We start from the raw sequence: 25,317 nt of genomic DNA, 5'->3' as shown, positions 1-25,317 counted from the left end.
AAATAGTGGGAGACATAAATTTTATTAAAAAATAACTTATTTACTATTATTTTACTCTTAATCATATGCATGTCTAATATCTACTCACTATGACATACTACCCAACCAAAATTGATACAGGGACTTGAAGACTAGTTTTCAAAGCCAAGTGAAATAGGGGGAAGCTGAATTCTAGAATGCATTTCTCTATCTCAAACTTATAAGGAATCTTAAATAAAATATAAAGAAAATATTTCATTTTCATAACAAGGAAAAGAATTGACAACCTAGAATATAGTGGCTACAGGCTAATGATGAAGTGATCAACAAATAAGCCTAGAGTTAGTGCACCCCCACCTTGTCCAACTTCCTGCAAACATAAGGCTACTATATTAGCCATTATTCTGATAAGATACTATCATAAAAAAAAAAAACCAATTTGAAAAGATTGTAAGTGTAATTTTCAAAGAAAAAATTGATAAAATAACAAAATATGATTTTCATGTACCTTAACCTTTAACAAAGATGTTCTGGGTGCATATCTATCAACTACATTTCCATCATTGTCAACCAAAAACTTAGTGAAGTTCTATTTTATGCTATCACCAAAAAATTCACCATTGATTGACTTCAAGAACTTGTAAATAGGGGTTGCATTACTACCAGTAACCTCAACCTACATCATCAAAGTGCAATACAAACACAAAAGATAAAATTTAATAACTTTTTTTAGTAATTAAATGAAATTTGAAAAAAAGTCAATTATTTTACAATAAAATTTCCCCTAAAATATATAGTAAAGATATTTATAACCAATCAAAATATAGCTACTATGCTAACCTTGCCAATAATGGGAAATTTTCTTATAGAGAGTAAATGCCACCTCTACAATTTCCACATTATCACCTAGTTCCTCTACATGATTTTGCTCTTGTACTCTATTTTGCTTTTTATTCACTTTGAGGATTTATAAGTTCTATGTTCCATTACTCTATAGCAGTATATAGATCAGTATAGTTTTAGAGTAGTAAATGGATAAGTATTTAGAGTAGGTTCTAGCTTCCATTATTCTATAGTCATCTGGATTCACTTAATTTTTTTTTTATTTCTACTTTAATTTGATGTCTAGAAATATTTTATTATGTTCCTCCAATTCTTGTTCCACTTTGCATGATTATTATTAAGTCTATTTAGGATTTCAAAGGATCTTTAAGAAATGACAATAGATCGAATACAATTTTGAACAGTTATGTCGATAAAAGGGATCTAACTACTAGATGGTGTGTAGTGAATCATTATCTAGGTCTCATTGTTAACAAGATATCATTTCTCATTATTTTGACCGTAACTATTGTACAATTTTAGAGGATAGTGTCATTTTGTTTACATATTTTTATTGTGTTAAATCAAGGACATATAAGGTTCCATTTATTATTCTTTTATTTCCAATTTGATGGTCCACTCCATAACCTTGTTCTATACCTTAGAGTTCACTGAGAACCAACAAGTTTTCCTAGAATGACTTTGTGAGTGGTGTATAGGTACTTTCCAAGAGGAATAGACATTTACATTGAAAATGTGTGTGGGAAAATGCTAGAGGCCATTCTCAACCACATCAATATTAATGTCAAGATTCCATTGTGTTGAATGATTTCTCAATATAGCCAAGTAAGAAATTTTCATTTTTTTGATCTCTAGATTTGCTCTAGTCTATGGAGAGTGCTAATGGGACCGACTTAAACATCACATACTTAGGAATGGTCATACTAATACCATGTATGAAAATCAATACAGGATTCGAAGGAATATTATGGAGTGAGAAATGTGTTTAATTAGTAGAGAAATGTGGGAAAATACAAGGCTTTCTGGTGCTTCGGTATCTCCACCATATGGAGGAATATTTTGTGGAGGTGAGGGGATATATGAAACAAGGTAAATTCAAATTTAGAGAAGATGTGTTAGAGGGAATATAAAAATTCTTGGAAGCATTCAATTCTCTTTTCACTAGGGGAAATATAGGGAAACCTCTTATTCACCTCAGACTCAATTCATAAGCACACTGTGTTTTATTTTTCTCATCTAGAAATGTGATTAGAACATTCTGAAAAGCTTGTATCTGAGTGAAAATTCTCATGCTTAAAAATAGTATTCTCTACTAGATTCTAGCTATGGAGAATGCAACTTCTTGTGTGATGTAGAAGTTTATGGAATTATGTAATAATTTATGTGTTTTTATAAATATAGATAATTTATATTACTTTATGTAAAAAAAAATTAAAGAAAGGTACTTTTCTCTATTTTAGGAAGCTAAGAACCTTAAGAAGAACAATTTGTAGTAAAGGAACAACCAAAACATAAATGTGGACACATTCTTTGCTATGAACCAAAATAACATGTATTCCCACAAGTTGTTCAAGCATACTAGAAACCAAGCTAGGATTAGATATATGTTAATACATTTTTCCATATAGAATTCTAATTTTGTCAACAAGAAACTGTGATTCTTATTATTAAGAATGAATTTAGAAAAGTTTTAAAAGCCACCAATAGAAACAAAACCATCTTCGAGTCTATGACAATTAATCAAATGATGATGATCCTAAATTTTAACTAATGGTTGTTTTATTTTTCTTTGTATTATGATATTCATAAACATGACTAGTATATTTTCCTTTGTAATATTTATAATAAAAAGAGTTTCCTTATTAAGTGTCAGTTTGTTTTTGCTAATATAATGAGACTTCATTAATAGAAGATACCATGGACAATGATTAAGTATATTTGTAGTCATTATGATAAGAGTATATTTCCTTATGATTCTTAATAACAAGTATTAACAAAATCTTATTCTTGAAAAGTCATTTAATTTTTTTCGGGTATCGACAAGGCACAACTTGGGCTCTTTAAGCACAAGACACATATCATTTTGTTATCTTCTTAAATCTATGGAACTTCCAATTAAAATAACTTTTTCCTATTTTCTTAGAAGATCAATCATATCAGTAATATATTTTTAATCTATTCTTTTAATTATATATAATATTTATCATCAGAATGAGGAAATAATGAGTATAGAATTGTGGATATGAACCTCACTATTTAGTAATCATTATTTTCTCATTTTAATTATAATTCACTAGGCATTAGTTTAAACATATGGATTATAAATATATATAGTTCAATCCATAAAACTTGCATTGAAAGTCCACATCTTTTCTAAAAAATAGTTTGAATGAAATTTTACTTTTTCCAATATTATGTTAGCATTTTTGCCACAAACATTTCTATAATCAAAATGAAGAAAGGATTGTGGAAGAGAAAATCATGATACTGAGAACTACTAGAAACAAAATTTTGAAGTTTGACAAATAAAAGAAAGTGAAAGAAATACCTCCACCTGCACTATCGATGATGAATTCTAATGTTGTGGTAGCTAAATTTTCTTCGATCCCCACTACAAGGTAGATAAATTAAAATATTTTTACTTGTTATCTTCATAAATATTTCATTAGGCATGTGTGAGAAATAGAATAGCATTAAAATTTTCTATAAATGTTAATAGATTTTTTATGTGCTCACAAAATTGAATGATTTCAAATGAACCCACTAAAAATCAAATTTTGTTGAATGTGAAGACTCTGAACTACATTTCAAAGTGATGACTAAAAGGGTTAAAATATTTATATTTTCAATACAGATTTATGTCCCCTCTCCATAATTGTAAATTATCTTTTCATAATACACTAGAAGAAAAGATGTAAGAGTATACATATGAACTGTCATATTCCAATTCAGTTAGCTCCAATTTCACAATTTTGTTTTTGTTTTAATGAATAGATTATCACATTAGTAGTGCAAAGATTCCTAAATAGGTTTATCTCTATATTTTAGTTATTGTGCTTTCTAGTGCACCACATTGAAAACTATGATGTTTCTTAAAGTGTACAGAGAGTCTACAGACCATTGCAAAAATAAAAAATAAATTTCTTGTAGTTTTATTAATTTCGTACATAACTCTTCATTGTATATAGATTTGACATGCTAGAAAAGAGAGTTGTCATGTTCCTACCTTTGATTTGGCAGTCCCAGGGTTTGCAAAGGGTATATGCTCTTAAACCAGAAAAAACCTCTTTCTTTTACTAAAAGAATCCCCAAATATTAAATGTCAGAGATGATTGAAGTGTGGTCATTTCTAATCCTTCCCAAGCCTAGTATTTAGACTATGTTTTTGGATATTCTTTTTTTTTCTCCTAAATTGAAGCTTTGTTGAGCTACTATGTTTCTTCAGTTTCCTAAATTTTGTGTTAAAATATCTATTCCTACAATTTTATATTCTATGTCCATACATTATGTGAAACTCTATATTTGTAGCTTAAAATTGAATACCTAATAAATTATTTTTAATCCATTCAAACCTTTGAACAACCAAATAAAGCACAATTTTGATTCCAATCAAGCCACTTAATAACCAAGAATTATTTTCAAAGCCATCCGGAGAAAAATCTAAGGTTGCATTATGCTTTAAAACAAAACCCAACAAACAAAAATTTGTAGATTTGTACCACTTAGCGATATCACTCAAAGGGCCAAAGTTTTAATCCCAAGAAAGTCTTCTAGTCAAGCAATGGAGGAAGTGACTCAAACCTATCAAACATCTACAATGGCAACTCAAACTGTAAAGCATGCAAAAAATTTCATATAAATATAAATTGCTTCCAAATATTGACTTCAAATCTCTAATGGGAACCCAAAATGCAAATGTAAACAACCAGATAAGGGGATTGACTAATGGCAAAAGGTACTTCTTACTTCAAATGACTCCCATGCATGCAAAGCACATCCAACCAATTTCTGTAGCCAAAAAAGAAAATGTGATGTCACTTTTTGTCTTTTTTGCTATTGAAACCAATTTGGTCAAAATTTTGAGTAAATTGGGAAACCCTAATTTGGTCAAATTTTGACCAAATTAGGAAAAAGAAAGAAAAAGAAAGAAGAATTCATGGGCTAATTTATGGCCTTTGGTAAAAAAAAAAGGGGAAATGTACTAGTGTTATTTTTAGTTGATGATTTTCCATTATGATATTCATTTTCATTCCTTTACTTGTATGCTTTATTCCAATGAGTTGTATTTTTGTAATTCTTATTTTGTCCTTCAGTTTTTTACACTTTCTTTTCCTTGACTTCACACTAGAGGTACTAGATAATACTAGGTTGGACTTGGGTGTGGGTGGGAAAATGGTGATGGTTGAGCCCAAAAAGGTTGAAGATGAATGACACCCAAATCCTTGTGCCTTGATGGCTATCTATGATGGACGGCTTCTTCCTTTCATGGAATCCATAGAGTGCTAAATTAGGAAATTTATTCTATGTGGCTTGTAAACACCTTGAATAATAGAAAACTCACTATTAATAATACTACCTTCTAGATGAGTGAAAATGTTATTTCTCATGCAACTAAGTTTTTGACATAGATAGGGAAATTGAATAAGGTCACCAAGATCACATACAAAAATATTATCAAAAGGTTCCTTAAATATGAGGAAGAACTAGTTTATCTATGTGGTTTTTTTCATAGAGATTAGCTCCTAGAGCCATGGAATGATGTATATTTTTTAATTGAGTACCTAATGTAAGAAGGATAATTATAGGTAAGTTACTACTATCATTTTCCCTCTTTTTAACTCTTTTCAAATATCACAATGAGAATTTAATTCTATTTTTTCCACTTCATGATCTTGAGGCCTTGGTTATGGAGGTTAGGGAGCATATATAATTGGGTAAAAACTTTTGTATCCTTCACTAGGGCCTTATTTTCTACCTTTAAAATTTCCAATATACCCTATATCCCACATGTAATATTTTTTCTTACCTCCCCCTATGTGTAATACAAATTATATCACTATCTCAACTTTCATTAACCCTTCCCCTTAGGTTTTCTAGGATTGCCCATCTTCTAGTGGGAAATAAAAGACAAGTATACACCGTTAATTCTTTTTCTAAGAAGAAACCTAAGCTTTACATTTTTATTGAGTTAGGGGACCCTGAATTGAAGTTGTGAGGTGGGCATAAAAACTCACAAAAAAATTGCCTCTAACCATCAGAAGAAACAATGGTGAATAAGCAACTCAATTTGAAGGAGGTGGACTCAAACTTTAAGTCCAAGTAAAGTGTGAAGAATAATTGAGTAGGGTTAAAAAAAATAGAAATCTATGTGAAAAAATTATGTTGAGGAGGATGATGCTTCAAAGTTAGAGAGTGGAAAAACCTCAATCAGGATCATGTCTTTTATTATGTGTAGCGAGATCGCTCATGTTTCTACTATTTTTAAATGGACAAAGCATATCATACCACCAAGAAGGGAATTTAATATTTAATATATTCATGCTCGATAAGTGCAAGAAGTTGAGTTTCATTTTTGGGCAAAAAGTGGAATTTTTTTCCTATTTTTGAAATTTTTTGTCAATTAATGTCATAATTTGAGGCATATAGAGATTGAAAATAAAAAACTTTAGAAATAAAAAGTTTAGCATTCAGAATCTAGTTTTTGAATATGTAATTTATTTGTGTACCCATATGATAGATTTTGTTTTCGGTATAGATCTTTAAAACCACTTTTTCAAAATGCTTGTTTCAGGACGATACCACACTCGTGTATAGACACCATAATTTGACACAAATGAATGAATTGTCATAAATCCTTTTAAAGGGAGTTACCTAATACACCTAAGATTGATGATAATAGTTTTCCTTAATTTTTTATCAAATAATTTTTTTATTATTAATTATTAATTGGCTATAAAGGTAAATGTTAAAACCTCTAGTGTACAGACAGCATAATTTGATCAAAATTTCACTTTTTTCAAAAATTGTTTTTCTTAACCTCAAAAGAATTATATGTAGATTGATGAAATATAAACTAATTTAAGAAAATATATAAAATAAAAAGTTATTAAAGTTTTAGTGAACTTCACTATTTTACATTTAGGTACCACCTTTCATTAAAAAATAATGCAAAAATAGTAAATAAAATCATAGCACTATAAAATTTATATTTGTAAAATCACAACAGGGAGAGCTTTAATGGGTTTTTGTTTAAAAAAAAATTGATTAGGAAGACCCTCTAAAAATTATGGCAAGGCATGAATTTGTCAGTTCGATGCCTTAGCCAAATCTTGAGAGCTCAAGGCATAGGTTTGGTCTCACCAAGCCTATCCCAAACCAAAATTCGAGGTGGGTAAAAAGATCCCGCCCAATGTTGTAAGAAATGGGTACCTGTTATTTGAAATTCAAAAAACAAGTACCCATTTTGAAAATGTCAAATCGGCATACAAAATCCCCACAAAAAAAAAAAAATTACAAATTTTTTATGTTTTCAAAAATGCGTAGGCATTTTTTGAAAATAAAAAATGGGTACCTGATATTTTTAAAAATGGGTGCCCATTTTTTAAATCTAGGATCAGGTGCCCGAACCTAAAATGGGTACCCATTTCTAGAGTACAATCTCAATCCGTGAACTTCCATAGAATTGAGACCCAACTCCTTGCATCTACCCTCCCCTACAATGACCACGTCTATAACATGATGGAATTATGTCATTTACAATAACTTTAAAGTTTTTTTATAGTTGATCTTCCAATTGATGCCTAAATTATTGTTTTTGAGGATTTATATCTATTATTTCTCATTCAAAGAACTTTTTATTCTTTAATTGGTGATGATTCTTGTATTCTTCTTCATTTCTAAAGTTTCAATTTTTTCTTCTCCTCTTAGTTCTTTGAATGAATGTATAAAAATGAACACATCTATTCTATGATTTTCTCTTGTCTTTCCCTAAGGACTTAGATTTGGATAATATGTTTTCCTTGAAACTTTGTGAAGTAGAAATAAAGATCCTCTGAGGTTAGATTGTCTTATATACTAGCTCTTTGGATGCAAATTATAGACCCACTTCTAACTCCATTATGATATTTTAACTTTAGTGTCTATTGTGATATTTCTATTTTGGTGTTTATAAGCCTGATGTAGAAGGTTTTGGAGCATTTCAAAATCCCTCTTAACCAAGATAAAATAAGATATGATATTTAGTAGTTTTGATATCAAATGAAGTACAAAATGGGTGTCTGACCTAGTAGAACAATCAAGATGTAGAACCACATACAACTAGACATCAATAAGAGGAAGACCAACACATTGATAGCTTAGCCAATGCACTTATTTAACATAAAAAAAATATGTAGTACAAAAATTAAAAGAATCAATGAGATAACTAACCTACTAGCTATCATAAGAGACTAACTACATCCATAAATACTAAATTATCAAAAGTACTTAGAAAAACTACTTCTATTAGCAATCATTGTGAGACTCTTATAAATTTTTTTTTTAACTGCTACATAAGGAAGAAACATGACTATAGAAAATCACAAAAAATAGGACCTAACGGAAAAGCATAATTCCCCTTGTCCCTTGGGGAAAGAGGTTTACACACTACAACCTAAAGGTAATCATCTACAAAGAACTTGTAGATACACAAGGAGCTTCATTCATCTTTATCAACAATTCCTTTGACCTTCTCCTAGTGGAGAACCTAGAGGTTTTCCACTACCATGTGCATGTCCTTGACTAAGAAGCCTACTAGAGTGAAAAAGTTCATGTCTAGGTCTCATATCATGAGACTTATCATATCCTCTAATGAAATATGAGCCTAATCCTTGACATTTTCATACATAGTGAGAGATTCTAATATAGAGGGACAGGGCTAAGGGTTCAATTTTATTATTAGGGGATTGGAGTTAAGATGAGGGAAGTGGAAGTAGCTTGGGACACCTTGGAGATGAGGGGATATTGTATACAGACAAAAAGGGAGAACTTCGAGGATAAATTATCAACACAAAATTTAACATTTAGAAAATGGAGGTCCCTTTTAATATACCAACTAAGAATATTATCTATTATTTAATTATACAATAATTTTTGTAATTAAGGCTCTAAACATTAAATTTAAAAAAAAAATAGAGAAAAAATTTGCATGAGTAATATTTGTGGAAATTAAGTCTACCTTGAAGATCTACCAATAACAATTTCTTATAGCCTCATGTAATGAGATAAAAAAAAAAATTAATAACGAATTCAAATATTTCTATAAACAAAAATAATATATAGATTCTTTTAAAAAATTTAAAGAGGAATAACACATGTCGATCATAAGAGGACATGAACCAGACATCCACTTGAGACCTAGTATCTAACAAAACCTACGGATCATCATAATAATTTTTTTTTAAAATCACAAAAATAACTCTAGTGAAAGGGGTAAATACACATCCTACCCTCAATAAATTTAAACCAAATGTTAAAGGTACATATTAGAATCAATGTAGGACCACACAAGAGAAATCATGATTAGCACAACATAAAACAATTTGAGCTTTCTTTATTTTGGTTTGTTTTGTGATGAAAGTAGAAAAATTATTTGACAAGGTAAGATTCCATGCTCCTATAGTAAGATTAATAGGTAAAATTTAACTCCAAGACCCTTTAATGTTGAAATTAATTGGTTAGTTGTGTATTGTCTCTGATGTTACACAAAATGTCATATCATTGCTAGACAATGTATATCAAGCTAACTCAAGAGATGAAGAAAATTTCATGTGTCTTTCAAGAATTCTAGAGTTTTCCAAGTTTATAAGATGGTGTCTATCAAGTTCACTTGAGTGATAAAGGAAATATTGTAGAAATTGAGTGTTAATCAAGCTCGCTTAGTTAATAAATGAAATGTTGGATGGAACCAGTGTTAACCAAGCTTACTTAATTACCAAAGGTACTTTGTGAATATGTACTATTTATCGATTTCACTTGGTTAACATAGGAAACATGTTTCTGAGTTAGTGTCTACCAAGAAGAGTTGGTCAATGAAGGATTTTCTTGTTTTGGCATAGAGTTCAATTTTTTTCTTTGTTGGTTCTAGCCAACTGAGGAGATAAATATTAATTATTCTAAGTTGTATTTAAGCTGAATTGACAATTTGTAAGATATAAATAATGTCAAGGATTGAAAATATGGAAGATAGTAGAAGATTTGAAGATGCATAAAAAATCAGGTCATCTCATTATTACTCTATAACCATTGTAGCAGTGATCTAAATATCTTAGTGGAGTTGTCTTAACAACTATTTGTAAATCCTCTAATAGGGCTATATTTGTAGATTGAAGTGTTTAAAGACCTCTAAGAAGGACACTCCTAATAGGGTGATTAAATCCTCTAACAAGGTCACATCTAGTAATGTATTTTGTAACCTTGAATAGGGTTGGCTCCTAATAGTACTCACTTCAGAAGAGTGAAAAATAGTAACTAGTTGAAATTGGTGTATTTTCCCGAATTGGGTTTCCACATTAAATCTTAATGTCACCTGTGTTCATGATATTTCTTTTATGTGTATTCAAATAAGTTAAATTTGAGGTTAATCAATGTTAATCACATTAAGATTAGTATATTTAGTTATTTCCAAGTTACAGTTGATTCTCAATGCTTGCTAAGTTACAGTATTTGGTAGTGTTAACTGACCACCTGTGTTTTTGCTGAGTAATAGTAGAATATAGTTTAATTAGAGTTTATATTTTGATTTTTACTAACATCTAAGGGATATAGGATTTATTTTGTGGTAACTAATTCACCCCTCCCCTCTCCGTTACTCCTCTTCTATTTCCAACAATTGGTAACAGAGCTATTGGTTCTTGCAAAGAAAGTGCCAAGGACCTTAGCTAAAGATCAAGATGTCTTACAAAAGAGAGATTCGCAAGTTAAATATAGATAACTTTAAGGCATGGCAAGAGTTTATGAAGTTTCACTTGGAAACCATCAGTAGTTCAAGTTTGAAATACTTCGAAACATTTTACAAGGCTCTTGCTAAAACATTGACTATGGAATAGATTGCTGAAAATAAAAGCCATAACATCATGATGATTGACATTGTATTAGCTTTTAAATATGTTGAGTTTGATGAGGTCAAAGGATGTGCTATTGCTCATGACATGTGGACCAAACTGAAGGATATCTATGGAGGTGATGATAACGTGAAAAGAGACAAGGTAGAAAGCTTGAGAGGCTAGTTTGATCAGATGAAAACATATAAAAATATGTTGAAAGAATCAAAGCTAGTGTTAGTGCTATTAGGGCCTTTGCACAATTCCTCTCTTGAAAAGCTAATCTGTTGGGGATCAACTTCAAGGTTCAGTATTCGTCTTGCGACGTACCAAAATCTGCTCAGTTGAAGATAAATGTGATTTTTCACAAGGAGGTCTTTGCTGGTTCTGATTATAATCTCAGAATGAGGTAAATCTACTTTCTATCTCAAAATAACACACAAAGAACAATATTTTTATATTTTCTAGTTTTTCAATGAATGCAATTCTAACAGTGCAACTAAAATGAGTTTGTATTCTAACAAGGGGTTAGAACAGAAAATAACAAAGCTAAAAGAAAATAACATGAAATTGAAATAACTTGAAATTGAAATCCTAAATGGACATAAGCTACAGAAAACAACAAACTATGAGTTAAACTTTTGAAGAAATTGGTAGGAAACCAATGAAAATAGGGATAGTGCTTCCTAGAATCCGTTGATGCAATTGTCGATGAGAAACTTTAACAATACTATGATATTTCACCTTTCATTAAATTACAAGGCCACAGAAAGTATGCTCATGCAAGACAAAAGGCTATGCAAGCACAATTTGATGATCTCTTCTCAAGATTGTTACGTCAGCAAAATTCGTAAATCCATAGCAAACACCAGAACTAAAAGATTGCACAACTAGAAACAACACAATAAACCTTTAGCTCAATCAAAATCTCATGAATAAAATTCACAAAACTATGACACATTCAGGCAATAATCAGTACACTCTGAATGTGAGCACCAAAAGCATAATTTTATTGCATAATAATGGTAGCCTTTGTAACATTTTACAATGGGGTATTTATAAGAATTCATCTCCTCAATTTTTGTTGAGAGTGAGAGATATTCTTCATGCAATGAATTTCTTTTAACTAATAAAACAAAATAAATATATATAGACTAACAATTAATATGGTGCTTAAAGGGACTCCATCCATATTTTATTCATTAATTGGATGCATGAGCCCTTTACATGTCAAAAATAAAGAAGATACGAGAGAGAAAGTAGGAGGAAGCCATTAGTTGAAGTGAAAGTGCATGAAGGGATCAAATATAGAAGTTGGCCCTTCACTAGGTGTGTATCAGAGTTAACTTGCCATCAGAATGCACTCCCGATGCATGGAAGGTGATATCTTTGGAACTGGCAGTTAATTGTCAGTGCACTCCTGAATTATAGAGTTGTGGATCTATGCACTTGCAAGCTTGTATGAAAATGTAGAGTTGTAGACCTGTGGAGCTACAAAAAAATGTGGAGCTATGAACCTATAGAGCTATGGACCTCGACTAGGTCAAAAACTCAAAATTTTACAGTGTCAAAATTAAAATTTTGGTATATGGGTTTTGTTCTTCTTCATCCCAAAGCTATGTTTGGATGTTTGCCCTTGAATTTCTCTATCATCTTAGTAATCTTAGCCACACCTGGAAGATCTAAAGCCTCATATTTATCCTTCACCTTCTGTATATAGTTGTCAACCTCAATTTGAGTCTCTACAAAGTCTACGAGTTTGGTGTCCAACTCCAATAGTGCTTCTTCTATTCTAAAGGGTTGTCTGATATCTTCATCACTAGATGATTCCTCTAAAGTCTTCTTGAAATTCTCTACTACTACCTCAACTAGCAATAGCTTCTCTCATTCTTCATCTTCAAAAATGTTCAAGCATGCATCACTGTACAACTTTTATGCTTCCAAAATTTGCTCTTGGGCTTGGTCCTTGAGCCGATGGATCTCCTCATGTAATGTTTCCATTTCTTTATTGACATCCCCTATCTTCTCTATCCAATCATCGATCATGTCTAGCTATTCTTTGTTATATACATCGATCAAAGTGTGGTACCTTTTCCCTTTTATGGCTTGTAGAGTCTACAAATCCTTGCTCCTTGCCTGCACCTCATCCATGATACTGAAGTCCTACCTCAAAATTACTATGATCTTATTCACATTCTCATGTGTAGCATACAACAACTTCAAATTTCACGTGATTATAGTGACACCTCTATCTTCAAGGCTTTCTCACCATTTCTAACAAGCTTTCAAAAATTGATTGAGCTGTACACTTTCCCTTTCTCTAAGAATGGTATTCAGAGTCTGCTTAGGGCACTCAAGATCAAGAGGACCAAAAACTTTAGCTAGATATCCCTTTAGGATCTCAACTTGCCTTCGAAGTGTTCAAAGTTTAATCTCATCTTGTTCCATGTGCTTGAGAACCTCTTTCACTCACATAGTCATCATTTTTTAGGCTAAATACCATGTAGGCCTTCCTAACAAAACATCCTTTACTTCATAATCCTCAAGACTAATGGATTTTGCATTTGTACCTTCAGAAGGGAGAGCCATTTGTGCAGATAAATCTTGGTTCCATATGGTAGTGACAAACGTGAATGGTGTTGCATGATGTAATGGAGAATCAGGTTTGTTCAAGATCTCTACAATATTACAAATATCATCCTTCAAAGCACAGAACTGAAGCTTAGCACTCCTCTTTGTCTCTATTCAGAATCATCTTGGGATGTGTTTCTCTACAACCTTGGCTCTTGATGATGAAGGGGTGTGTTCAACTACCTCCTTCCCTCTATCGCTCTTGCTTAGAGTCATCTCCTATTGTGAGGACTCTCCTTCTAGAGCCTTAGTCTCTGTAGATATTGTAGCTTGCTCCTCAACATCTTGGAAAGGATGATGTACATATTCTACCATCTGTCCCTCTTTTGACGATTCATCAGTCCTTTTGAACTTGTTCCTCTTCTAAACTTAGAGCTGGGGGAGTTACTAAACCCTTATCTCCCATCATAATCTATGGTGGAGATGGAGGAGTAACATCAGGACCCTATGTATTTGGGGGCATTTGTGTCCATTATTGTTATTGGAGTTCACCTATAGGGGTGTCTCTAATATTATCTCCAACTGACTCTATACTCATGGGCATGAAATCAAAATATGTCATGGAGAAAACATCCTCACCTCCTTCTCTTTGCTCATTCACGTAGTGCTACACTTCATCTTTCAAAGAAGAGATCTCTAATGGTTCTACTTGGGTGGATGGTGCAGTACCCATGGAAGCCTTTCTTCTTTCCAACTCTGGAGCTTTTGCTAATTGAGTTATTCCTTGTAGGGGCACTTGTTCATCCTCCTCTTTTAATTCTATTTCTTCCCCATCTTCTTCTTCCTTTGAAATAGTTTTAAGAATAGATGGATTAGGTACTAATCTTCTATTGATCCTTTGCTTTTTCTTTATATTAATCTTGATCCTCTTATGTTTCTTGGGGATGGAAGGAGAAGGAGGCTCTTCTTGTATAGGAGGAATAGAAGCTTCTATAATTTCTCCCTCTTCTAGTTGGTTTGGCAAAATAGGAGGAAAATGAGGTTCATCCTAGATTTTAGTAGCTCTAATACCTTGGGACTCTTGTGAGCTCTATTCCTTGTGTTGAGGAGACACATGTTTTGCAACCTATTTTGTCTGAATCCTCTGAGGAGAGGTTCTCTTCCTCTTTCTCTTTCTCTCTGGAGGGTGATAGTATCTAACTAGGTAATCGAGTTGATAGACTATCTCTGGCCTAATAGGAGATTGGAGCACAAAGGTAGGAATTGTGACTTTCCTTCCTTTACTCCTTTCTAGGTGAGCATGCACATGGAAGATTACTGTATCTAGAATTAGACCAAGTGGAAAAGGTTTCTTAATCCAACTCTTTGTCATTTGAATGACATGTCTTGCTCGATGATCAATGTCATCTCCTTCTACTTTGTCAACCTCTGCATTTAGAATGGGTCTTTCAATGACTTTATCTACATTAAATAGGGGATCAAGTAGTTCTTTAGAGCTTTGTAGCCTTATCTCATTAGGGATATTCAAATGGAGAGCCTTTTCTGCTAGATATAAAGTCATCCTACAATAGTCCTTGAGGCAAACATTTTAGTCATTTGTGGCATTCATCCAATGATCTTCAATGGTGTCCTCATGATGGAAGTCCCTTCCTACTAGGCTTTCCACTTTCCCAACATTATCAAAGTATGGCTGAGGAGAGTCGTATTCTTCAAGAGCATAGTTCTCCCATTCCCACTAAAAGGTTAAAATATCCTATTTCCTCCACCTGATATGCTCCTATGAGCAATGGCCATGTCCAACAAGGTCTTCGTTGTCTCTTAATCTTCTCATATGTTGACTCAATCTTTTGGGAAATCTCTAAGAGCACCAGCTTGTCACTAGGATATCTTCGGAGCTTCTTAGGATTGATGGATGCACCACCCACCTGAAGATATGTGAATATCTTGAATTGGATGAAGTAGGCTCTAAGAGTAGTGATCTATGTTTTTGCTTCATTAGATAACCTCTTCCCATAGTCTCCATCAATGAATCAAATGATCATAAAGATAAATGCATCATTCACAATCCTGTACTCCTTGGTCTGTGCTGAGAGCTTCTTCTTCACCAAGGGTAAACAATGTATGGCTAGGCATTGAGGTCCTACATACTACCTCTCTTGTACAAGTTGGGATAGTTTGTTTCCCTCACTCCAAGTAGGTACACCATATAGGAAGTCATATAAAACTTCTTTTTATCCTTCACCATCCTTAGTTGCTCACACGAGTTTTCACTTAGTGTGTTGGCCCAATCAAGTGGTATCCTTGCATGTCTGATGGTCTTAATGAAGTTAACCATGAATGTAGTGAGATGACTCATTGCAAGTAAGCCTATGACTTTGGTCAAGAGAATAATAGAGTATCTGATGTCATCCTTCATGTATCCTTGGGTCATATCCACTTTGTTGGTTATCTTTCCCTGAGGAGGCTTAGCAATGAGGTATGAGGAATGTATGATGTCAATGGCCTCTTGTTGATGCTCCTTGTATCATCTTTCAACTGCTTCATACAAGAGTCAGATGAACTGGGCTACTCTAGGAAGATGGAAGACCCTTTCAATGTTATCAAGTCATAGATCCAACACCACTTCTCCAGTGATACTCTTAACTACCCTTTCATCAGGAATGCAATACTGGAATAGGGTCATGATTAATTCAATTGATTGTACCGATATAGGATGTGAGAGTGCATTCACCAATCCTAAACAGATCAATGCGGACAACAAAGTTGACTTCTCTGTTGGCTTATTGAAAATTCTTAGGAATTCGCCTATAACTATGTGTTTGATATCAGTATCTCTAATCTCAGTGTAATCATTGTGGAGCCTTAATTTTGAAGGTAGGCCCTAGAATTTGAAAACTACGAGTTTGGGTGTTTCTCTGGACATGGACACCATTTGATTACATTACCTGGACATTGGAAGAAAAGGATTATTAGTCCCAAGATAGTGTAAAAGTTAAAAAAACATGAGTAAAAAAAAAGTGTCCCCTTTGGGCATTTATTTATTTCTTATTTTGAAATTTTCTAATTTTTATTATATAAAAAAATTTTTAATATATTTTTTTGTTTTTAAAACATTTTTTAAAAAAATCAAAGAGAAAGATGGGTCCATGGTGCCAAAGGCATGTGCGTCGAGGCATGCAGTGCCAAATGTGTACACTAAGGCACGTAGCACCAAGCGCATCGTGCTAGGGTGCATGGTGCCAGGGCACATGATGTCAAGGCATGTGATGCCTAGTGCAAAGCACCGAGGTGTGTGACACCAGGGTGCATAGTGCCCAACCCATGTCACCAAGGCACATGGTGCCAAGGTGCGTGACGTTGACGCACATAATGTTGAGGGGTGTGACACCTAGCACTGAGCTGTAGCTTGTGGGAAAAATGGTAGGAGGGGGGAGGGGTGCTCATCGCACTCCTCCTCTTGAAGAAGACTTGGAAAATAATGAGGGGGAAAGGGAAGGAGGGTTTTATAACTCCTCCCCTTGCACACTGAGCAAGATGTGCATCGTAGCTCGGTGCACATGTCTGTGCGCAGTGCATGCCTCGCTCATGCATGCACGAGGTAAGCACAAAATTTATTATTAATTTTAATTTAATTTAATTTGATTTAATTTTCAAATTTGAATTTGAATTTTATAATTTTTTTAATTCTAATTTTTAGATGTCTTGATAATTTTTTCATATTTTCTAGGTTTTTGTGTTTTTTGAATTTTCTAAAAAAAAAATTGACTCTAAAATCTAACTCTGATAGAATTTTCTTCTCCCAACTCTCAAACTGTGAGTTTGGGAATAAAAAAAAGTAGGGGGTCCCCATTCCTAGTGAGGAATGGGGTGTGTGTTGTGGACACCACAAAAATACTCAAAACCCTTCTTCCTATCTATGCAATCAAAGTGTCTTCTATTCAAGAGATGAGATATGATCCAAATAACAAGATAACTTTGGATGATCTAGCTAGAAGATTAACTACATTTGAACTAGATAACTATGATAATTATACTCCTTTTTATAGCATTCTTGAGACTAGATTTGAAGCCAAGGTATCACTCAAGAAGAAAGCCAAAATATCTAAAAGTAAACAATCTAAAAGTGAAGAGGAAGACAATTCTGACAATGATCTTGAAGTCATTGATGTATTTCTTGCAAGAAGTTATCCCAAAGGTAGAGGAAAGTATAAAGATAAAATTTTCTTAGTATGTTTCTCTTGTGAACAAGTTGGACACATTGTTGCAAGGTGCCCAAACATAGAAGACAAAGATGATAAGAAGCACAACAAATACAAGGTAAAGAAGGATTTCAATAAGTTCAAAGAAAACAAGGACAAAGGTAAGAAATATTGTTTTATGGCTAAAGATTTAGATAGTATTGAAGATGATGAAATGATTTATATTGCTATAAATGATGAATTTGATGATAAAGGAGATAAAATGGCACTTATTTCTCATGTTAGAAAACATGATACCTGGATTATTGATAGTGGCTACTAACATCATATGAGTGGTGAAAAAACAAAGTTTGAACATATGGAACATTATGATGGTGGAAGTGTGAGATTTGGAAACAATGAAACATGTTGCATTAAAGGAAAAGGTTGTATTTCACTAACAAACAAACTTAGATGTGATAATGCTTATTAGGTTGAAGGACTAAAGTATAATCTACTAAGTGTGGAATAGTTGAATAGTATTAGATTCAAGATAGAATTCATGAATGGGAAGACCAAGCTACTAGATGGAAAAGGAAATTTGGTTGAGTCTGAAAAATAAAAAAAAGGTAACTGATTCTACCTAGATCTTAGTGAAATTTCATGTTTTATTGCTCAAGTAGTAGAAATTTTGCTATGGCATAAAAGGTTATGCCATGTGAAATTTGATAATCTAATCAACATAAGCAAGAAGGAAAGAGTAAGAGGTATTCCTAGTTTGAGGAAACTTGATATTGGCCTATGCAAAAATTGTCAAATTGGTAAGATGGGAAAGAAAAGTTTCAAAAGAAATGATTATCATTTTGAAGAAGTCTTGGAGATAGTTCATACAGACTTATGTGGACCTATTGGAATAGAGAGTTACATTGAAGATAAGTATTTGATTTTTTTCGTTGATAATTATTCTAGAATAATGACTGTAATGTATCCGAAAGAAAATTCTACAGCATTTCAAAAATTTAACTGGTATCTAGCAAGAGTAGAGAAGGAAAATGGAAAGAAGATAAAGTGTTTGAGATTAGACATAGGTGGTGAATTCATTTCCAATGAATTCACTGAATTTTTTATTGAAAGATGAAATAAAAGACAAGTATTAGCTCCTAGTACACCTCAATAGAATGGTATAGTTGAAAGAAGCAACTGATCTATCATGAATTGTGTAAGAAAATTAATGACAAAAAATAATGTTGCGATCAAATACTAGAAGGAAGCAATCAATATAGTAGTTCATACCTTGAATAGAGTATAGTTGAAGAAACACTCAAATGAAATGCCTTACAAACTATGGTATGGCTGAAAACCTAATGTAAGTTACTTGAAAGTATTTGGCAGCGAATGTTGTATCCTAAAGGAATCGAGAAAAAGTAAATTTAATGTCAAAGGTGATGAGGGTATATTCCTAAGATACTCCTACAAAAGAAATTCTTATGAATATTTAAATTTATCAACTAATAAGATCATAGAAAGTGCACATATAAGAATTGATGAGTTTGGAGAAAAGAGTGAAGAAGAGTGCAATAAAGAACTCAAGGATTATAAAAAGTTTTACTGCTATGAGCTTGATACTTTGAAAAATAAAATTGGAGGTCAGCAAAATTCACCTCTCAAGTCCCCAAAATCTCCAAAAGTTACCAAGTTGCAACCAATGCAACCTGAGTCATAGTCTGATGGACCTGAGTCATAGTCAAAAACTATCAAGCTATTGCTAGAGAAAACAGAGTTTGATGGACTTGAGTCATGGATAGTGGGACCTAAGCTTAATATAGAAGATCATGGCAAGGTTAGTGGAAAAAATTCTAAATCCAAAATACCTTTATTAGAAAGATATGTCAAAAGGCACCATGCACCTGATTAGATCATTAGAGACAAGTTAGATGGAACAATGACAAGAAACAAATTAAAAGGTAGATGTTTGCTTGCTGAATTTTAACCTAGATTAGTAAAAGATGCTTTGGATAATGAAAGTTTGATTAAAGCTATGAATGAAGAAATAAAAAAAATAGAAAGGAATAAGACCTAAACTCTTGTTCATAGACCCAAGGATAAAAATGTAATTGGTAAAAAGTGGGTTTTCAAAAATAAGTTGAATGAAGATGGAGAAGTTTCCAAAAAAAGATCAAGGTTAGTATGCAAAGGTTATTTTCAAGAAGAAGGTATTGATTATGGTAAAATAAATTATCCTATTACTAGATTAGAAGGTGTTAGAAATTTACTTGCTTATTATGGACATAAAGTATTTAAAGTTTATCAAATGAATATAAAATATGCATTCTTGAAGAAGAAGTTTACATAGAACAACCTAAAGGCTTTGTGAATCCTAGCAAAAAGGATAAGGTCTATAAATTGCATAAAGAATTATATGGTCTCAAGCAAGATCCCAGTGCTTGGTATGAAAGACTTCATAACTACTTAATATAGAATGGTTTTTAGAGAAAAAATGATAAGAAAAACCTATACATCAAAGAAGGACTAGACAAGGAAATTGTATTGGCTGAAATATTTATGGATGACACTTTATTTATAGGATATGATTATTTTTGCAAGGAATTTTTAGAAGGGATGAGTAAAGAATTTGGGATGTCTATGCTTTGAGAGATAAAATTCTTTGTTGGATTGCAAATCCAATAGAAGAAAGATGGTATCTATATTACTCAATCCAAATATATCAAGGAGATACTAAAGAACTTTGGAATGGAAGATTCGAGATCAATTGGAACACCAATGTCTACTAGACATTATATTTCCAAAAATGATGAATCAAAAGAGGTAGACCAAACCACATATAGATCAATGATTTGAAAATTGTAATATGTAGTGCACACAAGGCCTAATATTCCATTAACAATTGGTATGGTGGCAGGATTCTTAGCAAATCCCAAAGAAAATCACATGATGGAAATCAAGAGAATCACAAGGTATTTGAAGGGTATTGAAGAATATGGATTATGGTACAAGAAAGGAGGCAATGTGGACTTGAAAGACTTGATAGATGCTGACTAGTAAGGAAGTGTTGATGACAGAAAGAGCACTAGTGGTGGAGAATTCTTTCTTGGTAAAAGACTAGTGTCTTGGATAAGCAAGAAGCATAATTTTATTTCTCAGTCCACAACAAAGGAATAATATGCGGCACTAATAGTTAATTTTTCTAATATCTTTTGGTTCAAGCAATTGTTGGCAGGTATGAAAATAGAAATTAAGAATTTAATGGTTATATTCTGTGATAACCATAGTGCAATTAATATATCAAAGAATCTTGCGATGCATACCAAAACCAAGAACATTTCTATCAAATATCTCTTTTTGAGAGATTTGGTACAAGATAAAGAGGTAAGATTGGAACATATGAATACTAAAGAGTAAATTGTAGATATATTCACTAAGCCATTACCTAAGGATGCATTTTTGTATCTCAAAGGTAAGTTAGGGATCATTCCCCTATCTGAAGCTCACTAAATAAAGTTTAGTGATGCATCAAGTAGTGCATGTTGAAGATCAGACAGTTGATGCAGTATTGAAAAGGTCACATTGCATATGAATTAGTACATAAGGTACACTAATATTTTGTAAATATTATCTTTGGCATGAGATGTCAAAGAGGGAGAGTTTTCTTTACTATCATTTAACTAAAAATTTTCTAAAGAGGGAGAGTACACATCACACAAAAAATTTGTTTAAAGATGTCTGAGAAAGAAGATGAACTTGGTTTGATATAAAAAAAGGAGAGTTTTCTATTCGAAGAAGACTGTTGAAGATAGATTTTTTCCATCAATGCCAAAGAGGGTGATTGTTGAAAAAAATTGGTTAATTATGTATTATCTTTGATGTTACACAAAATGTCATATTATTTCTAGTCAATGTATGCAAAGCTAACTTAGGAAATGAAGATAATTTCTTGTGCCTGCCAAGTACTCCAGTGTTTTTCAAGTTCAGAAAATAGTGTCTATTAAGTTCACTTGGGTGACAAAGGGAAGAGCATAGAAATTGAGTGTTAACTAAGCCCACTCAGTTAATAAAGGAAATGTTGGATGAAACAAGTGTTAATTGAGCTCAATTAGTTACCAAAGGAACTTTTTGAATATGCATTATTAATTCAGTTCACTTGGTTAACATATGATAATTATTTTTGAGTTTAAGTGTCTACCAAGTAGGGTCGGCCAATGAAGGATTTTCTTGTTTGGGCATATTGAGTTCAATTTTATTTATTTTTGGTTCTATCCAACCAAGGAAATGAATATTAAGTATTATAGGTTATATTCAATCCAACTTGAAATTGTGTAAGATATAAATATAAGGTCAAGTTAAGGATTAAAAATATAGAAGAAAATAGAAGATTTGAAGATGCATAGAGAAAGTGAATTAGAAGGATAAAAAAAATATCCTTGTTGAGCTACAAAGATACATTTGATCAGAAAGGATGAAATATACAAGGTATAATTGTGATCTATAATTAACAATTCTATTGCATTCCAAAAATTAGGTCATCTCATTATTACTCTCTAACAATTGCAACAGTGGTCTAAACAACTATTTGTAAATCCTCTAGCAAGGTGGCATTTATAGATTGAAGTGTCTAAATATCTCTAACAAGGGCACTCCTAACAAGGTGATTAAATCCTCTAATAGGGTCATACCTAATAGTGATTTTTGTAACCTTCAATAGGGTTCACTCCTAATAGGGCTCACTTCAAAAGAGTGAAAAATAGTAACTAGTTGCAATTGGTTGTTTTTTCCAAATTGGGTTTCCATGTACATCATAGTGTCACTTATGTTCATGTTATTTATTTTATGTGTATGCAACTAGGTTAAATTTGAAGTTAATCATAGTTAATCACATTAAGATTATTATATGCAGTTATTTCCAAGTTATAGTTGATTCTCAGTGCTTGCTAAGCTACGATATTTTTTAGTGTTAACTGAGTGCCTCTACGTTTTCCTAGTGACAACTTAATACAATTTAATCATAGTTTACGTTTTGTTTTGTATTGACATCTAAGGGATCTGGGATTTATTTTGTGGTAACTAATTCACCCCTCCCCTCTTAGTTACTCCTCTTATATTTCCAATATTTAGATGGATAAAAAAAATAGGTAACACTTGTATAGGCCTTAAGTAACCACCTATCACAAGAAATTCACCTACTCCTACAACCAGCCCTCAAGATTCACAAAATCACAAATGGATTCATCAACTTCTAAGGTTTTTGCACAATAATCCCCTAGGATATTTTTCCACAAATAAAATAAGATAATTCAAGAGGCTTTAGGCATCTCATCCCACTTGGAATCAATCATTTTCAAGGTTGAAAACTTCATTCCAAATTTTCACAAAGAAATATGTAAAAAAAACCTTAAACAAACTAAAATAATTAAGCCTCCAAATTGTGTTTTTGGTATTAAAAAAAAATCCCTCCAATTCAACCTTAGAATAAAATAGATATTTTGGTACCCCTTTTTAGTTTCTATAAGATTCCAAAATATTAGTGTCTCCAACCTAGTTGTGGATTTCTAAATGCCTAGGATTCAAGGTATATGATGTTTTAGAGCTTCAACATCAATACCCACTTTCTAATAATTAATTTTCCAAGTATGGAAACACTGCAAATGCTCTAATTAAACTACTACAATCGACCAACATGTTTACCATCCTTTTGGAACATTATACTAGCTAGTGCTAGCTAGTCACCTATATATACGCTTAGCATAAATGATGGAATTTAGTATGACTAAGGTAGGGGAAAAGGGTTTTGAATGTAGAGACATATAATACATAGGTTTTTCTCCCATTTCCCATGGAAAACCATGGTTTTAGTGGGTTTACAGTGAGTGACAACCCATAGAGATTAAATCCTATGTAGTAGTCCTACTTCCACAACTTGAATTAAATCTGATTAATGTAGAGTGAACCTACTAAATCACAAATAATGTATTATAAATATATGCCAAATTAAATGAAAAATATCATTACACACATCCCATTGATAATTAAGAAAATACTAATACTATGCAAAATAAAACAATTACTTATAGGTTGTAATAGTGCAAAATCTCATCAAAATCATAGTCCCAAATCTTCATTAATTAATCAAATAGTTATCTCTTATAAAATTTTTAATGTGGTGGATATCCCTTGATATTAAATGAAGGAATCTCTATATGAAAATCCAAAATGTGATTGTTTTCTTTCTTAAGTTGACAAAAGTTGCATATTGTAATTTTGCAATAATGTATGTAGTTTCCAACATAAATAAATTGAGACCCAAAACATAATGATCAAGGGGAGCTTGTGGCAACCAAAACATAATATTTCACCAGCTTGATCCAGGAGGATCTTTAGGACCTAAAATTGAAGTGTTCTAGTTTCTCTCAGAAGCAATTCCATCGCATAGAGCATAGAATTCTGAATTCGGCACAACTTGAACGAGCGAAAAAGGAGTCTATTTGCACAAGATATCACTGGTCAAAGCTCATCAAAAGCTAGTCAACTCAAGGATCAGGGATGAGAAAAAAGGTGAAAAATTCATCATCAAGAAATTGGTCAAAGTTGGCATCATTGGAAAGGTCTCATCATCACGATTCCAACGGCATTCATTTCATCAAAAAAGGAGTTCATACGCAAAAGATATGAGCAGTCAAAGTTGCCCTAGGAAAAGTTGACCAATGACGTGTCATGTCCATATGATGATGTCAGCATGGTGTTGTGGCAGTTTAAAATGATGACACATGGCATGTAAATCACATATGACATGGCAGACATGGTAGGTACAGTCAACGGGGTCTGATCATCTGAGGACACGTGTCATGGTGTGTCAAATAACATTGTGCCACATGGCACTCATGTGACAACGGCTACCCGATGGGCACTTGTATCCACAAAATCATCTGCTTTCTACAATCAACAAAGTTGAAGTAAAAGACAAGAAGTCTTTGCAATTATTTCTTGGTCTTGTAAATTATATTGCAGGTTATTATTAGAAGATCGCAGAAGCCCGAAAAGAGTTAAACAAGCTCCTGAGAAAGAATGCTCCACCATAGATAGAAAAGCATGATCACATTGTTCAACAGATTAAAAATTAGTGTCAGCAGCTCCCACCATTACGAATTCCTAATTCTAGTAAAAATATTGTCCAGACAGATGCAAGCAATGAAGCCTAGGGTTTTTTCTTGCTCGAACAAGTTGAACATGAAGGTAAAATTAAAGTGGTCAGGTATGAGTTAGGTTCCTTTAAAGGTTTTGAACTTAATTACCACAGCACTCATAAAGAGTCGTTAGCCGTTATCAATGCTTTTACTAAATTTTAGCTCTTTATTGGAGATAAACCCTTCTTCCTCAGAAGTGATTTGCGTCACTTATCCAGTTTCTTTAAGAAGGAGTCCAAACACAAGGTTGCTCGAGGTTGCCTATTGAGATGGGCATAGTTCCTCGATACTTTTTATTTTGAAACAGAATATGTAGAAGGCAGACTTTAACATGTAGAAGGTGGACTTTGTATTTAACCATTAGCTGCTAGAATTTAGCCTTAAAGACCGCTGGTGGGGTTTGAACCCTTGACCGGCGGCCTGCCCAAAATAAAGTGGACCGTTGCGCTATATCAACACCTTGAGATATTA

The sequence above is a fragment of the Cupressus sempervirens genome, chromosome 3 (genome assembly GCF_028749045.1).
Source record: "Cupressus sempervirens isolate cs-2001-9-10 chromosome 3, ASM2874904v1, whole genome shotgun sequence".
Taxonomy (NCBI): domain Eukaryota; kingdom Viridiplantae; phylum Streptophyta; class Pinopsida; order Cupressales; family Cupressaceae; genus Cupressus; species Cupressus sempervirens.
The sequence above is the reverse complement of the archived record's forward strand: the minus strand, read 5'-3'. Positions refer to the sequence as shown.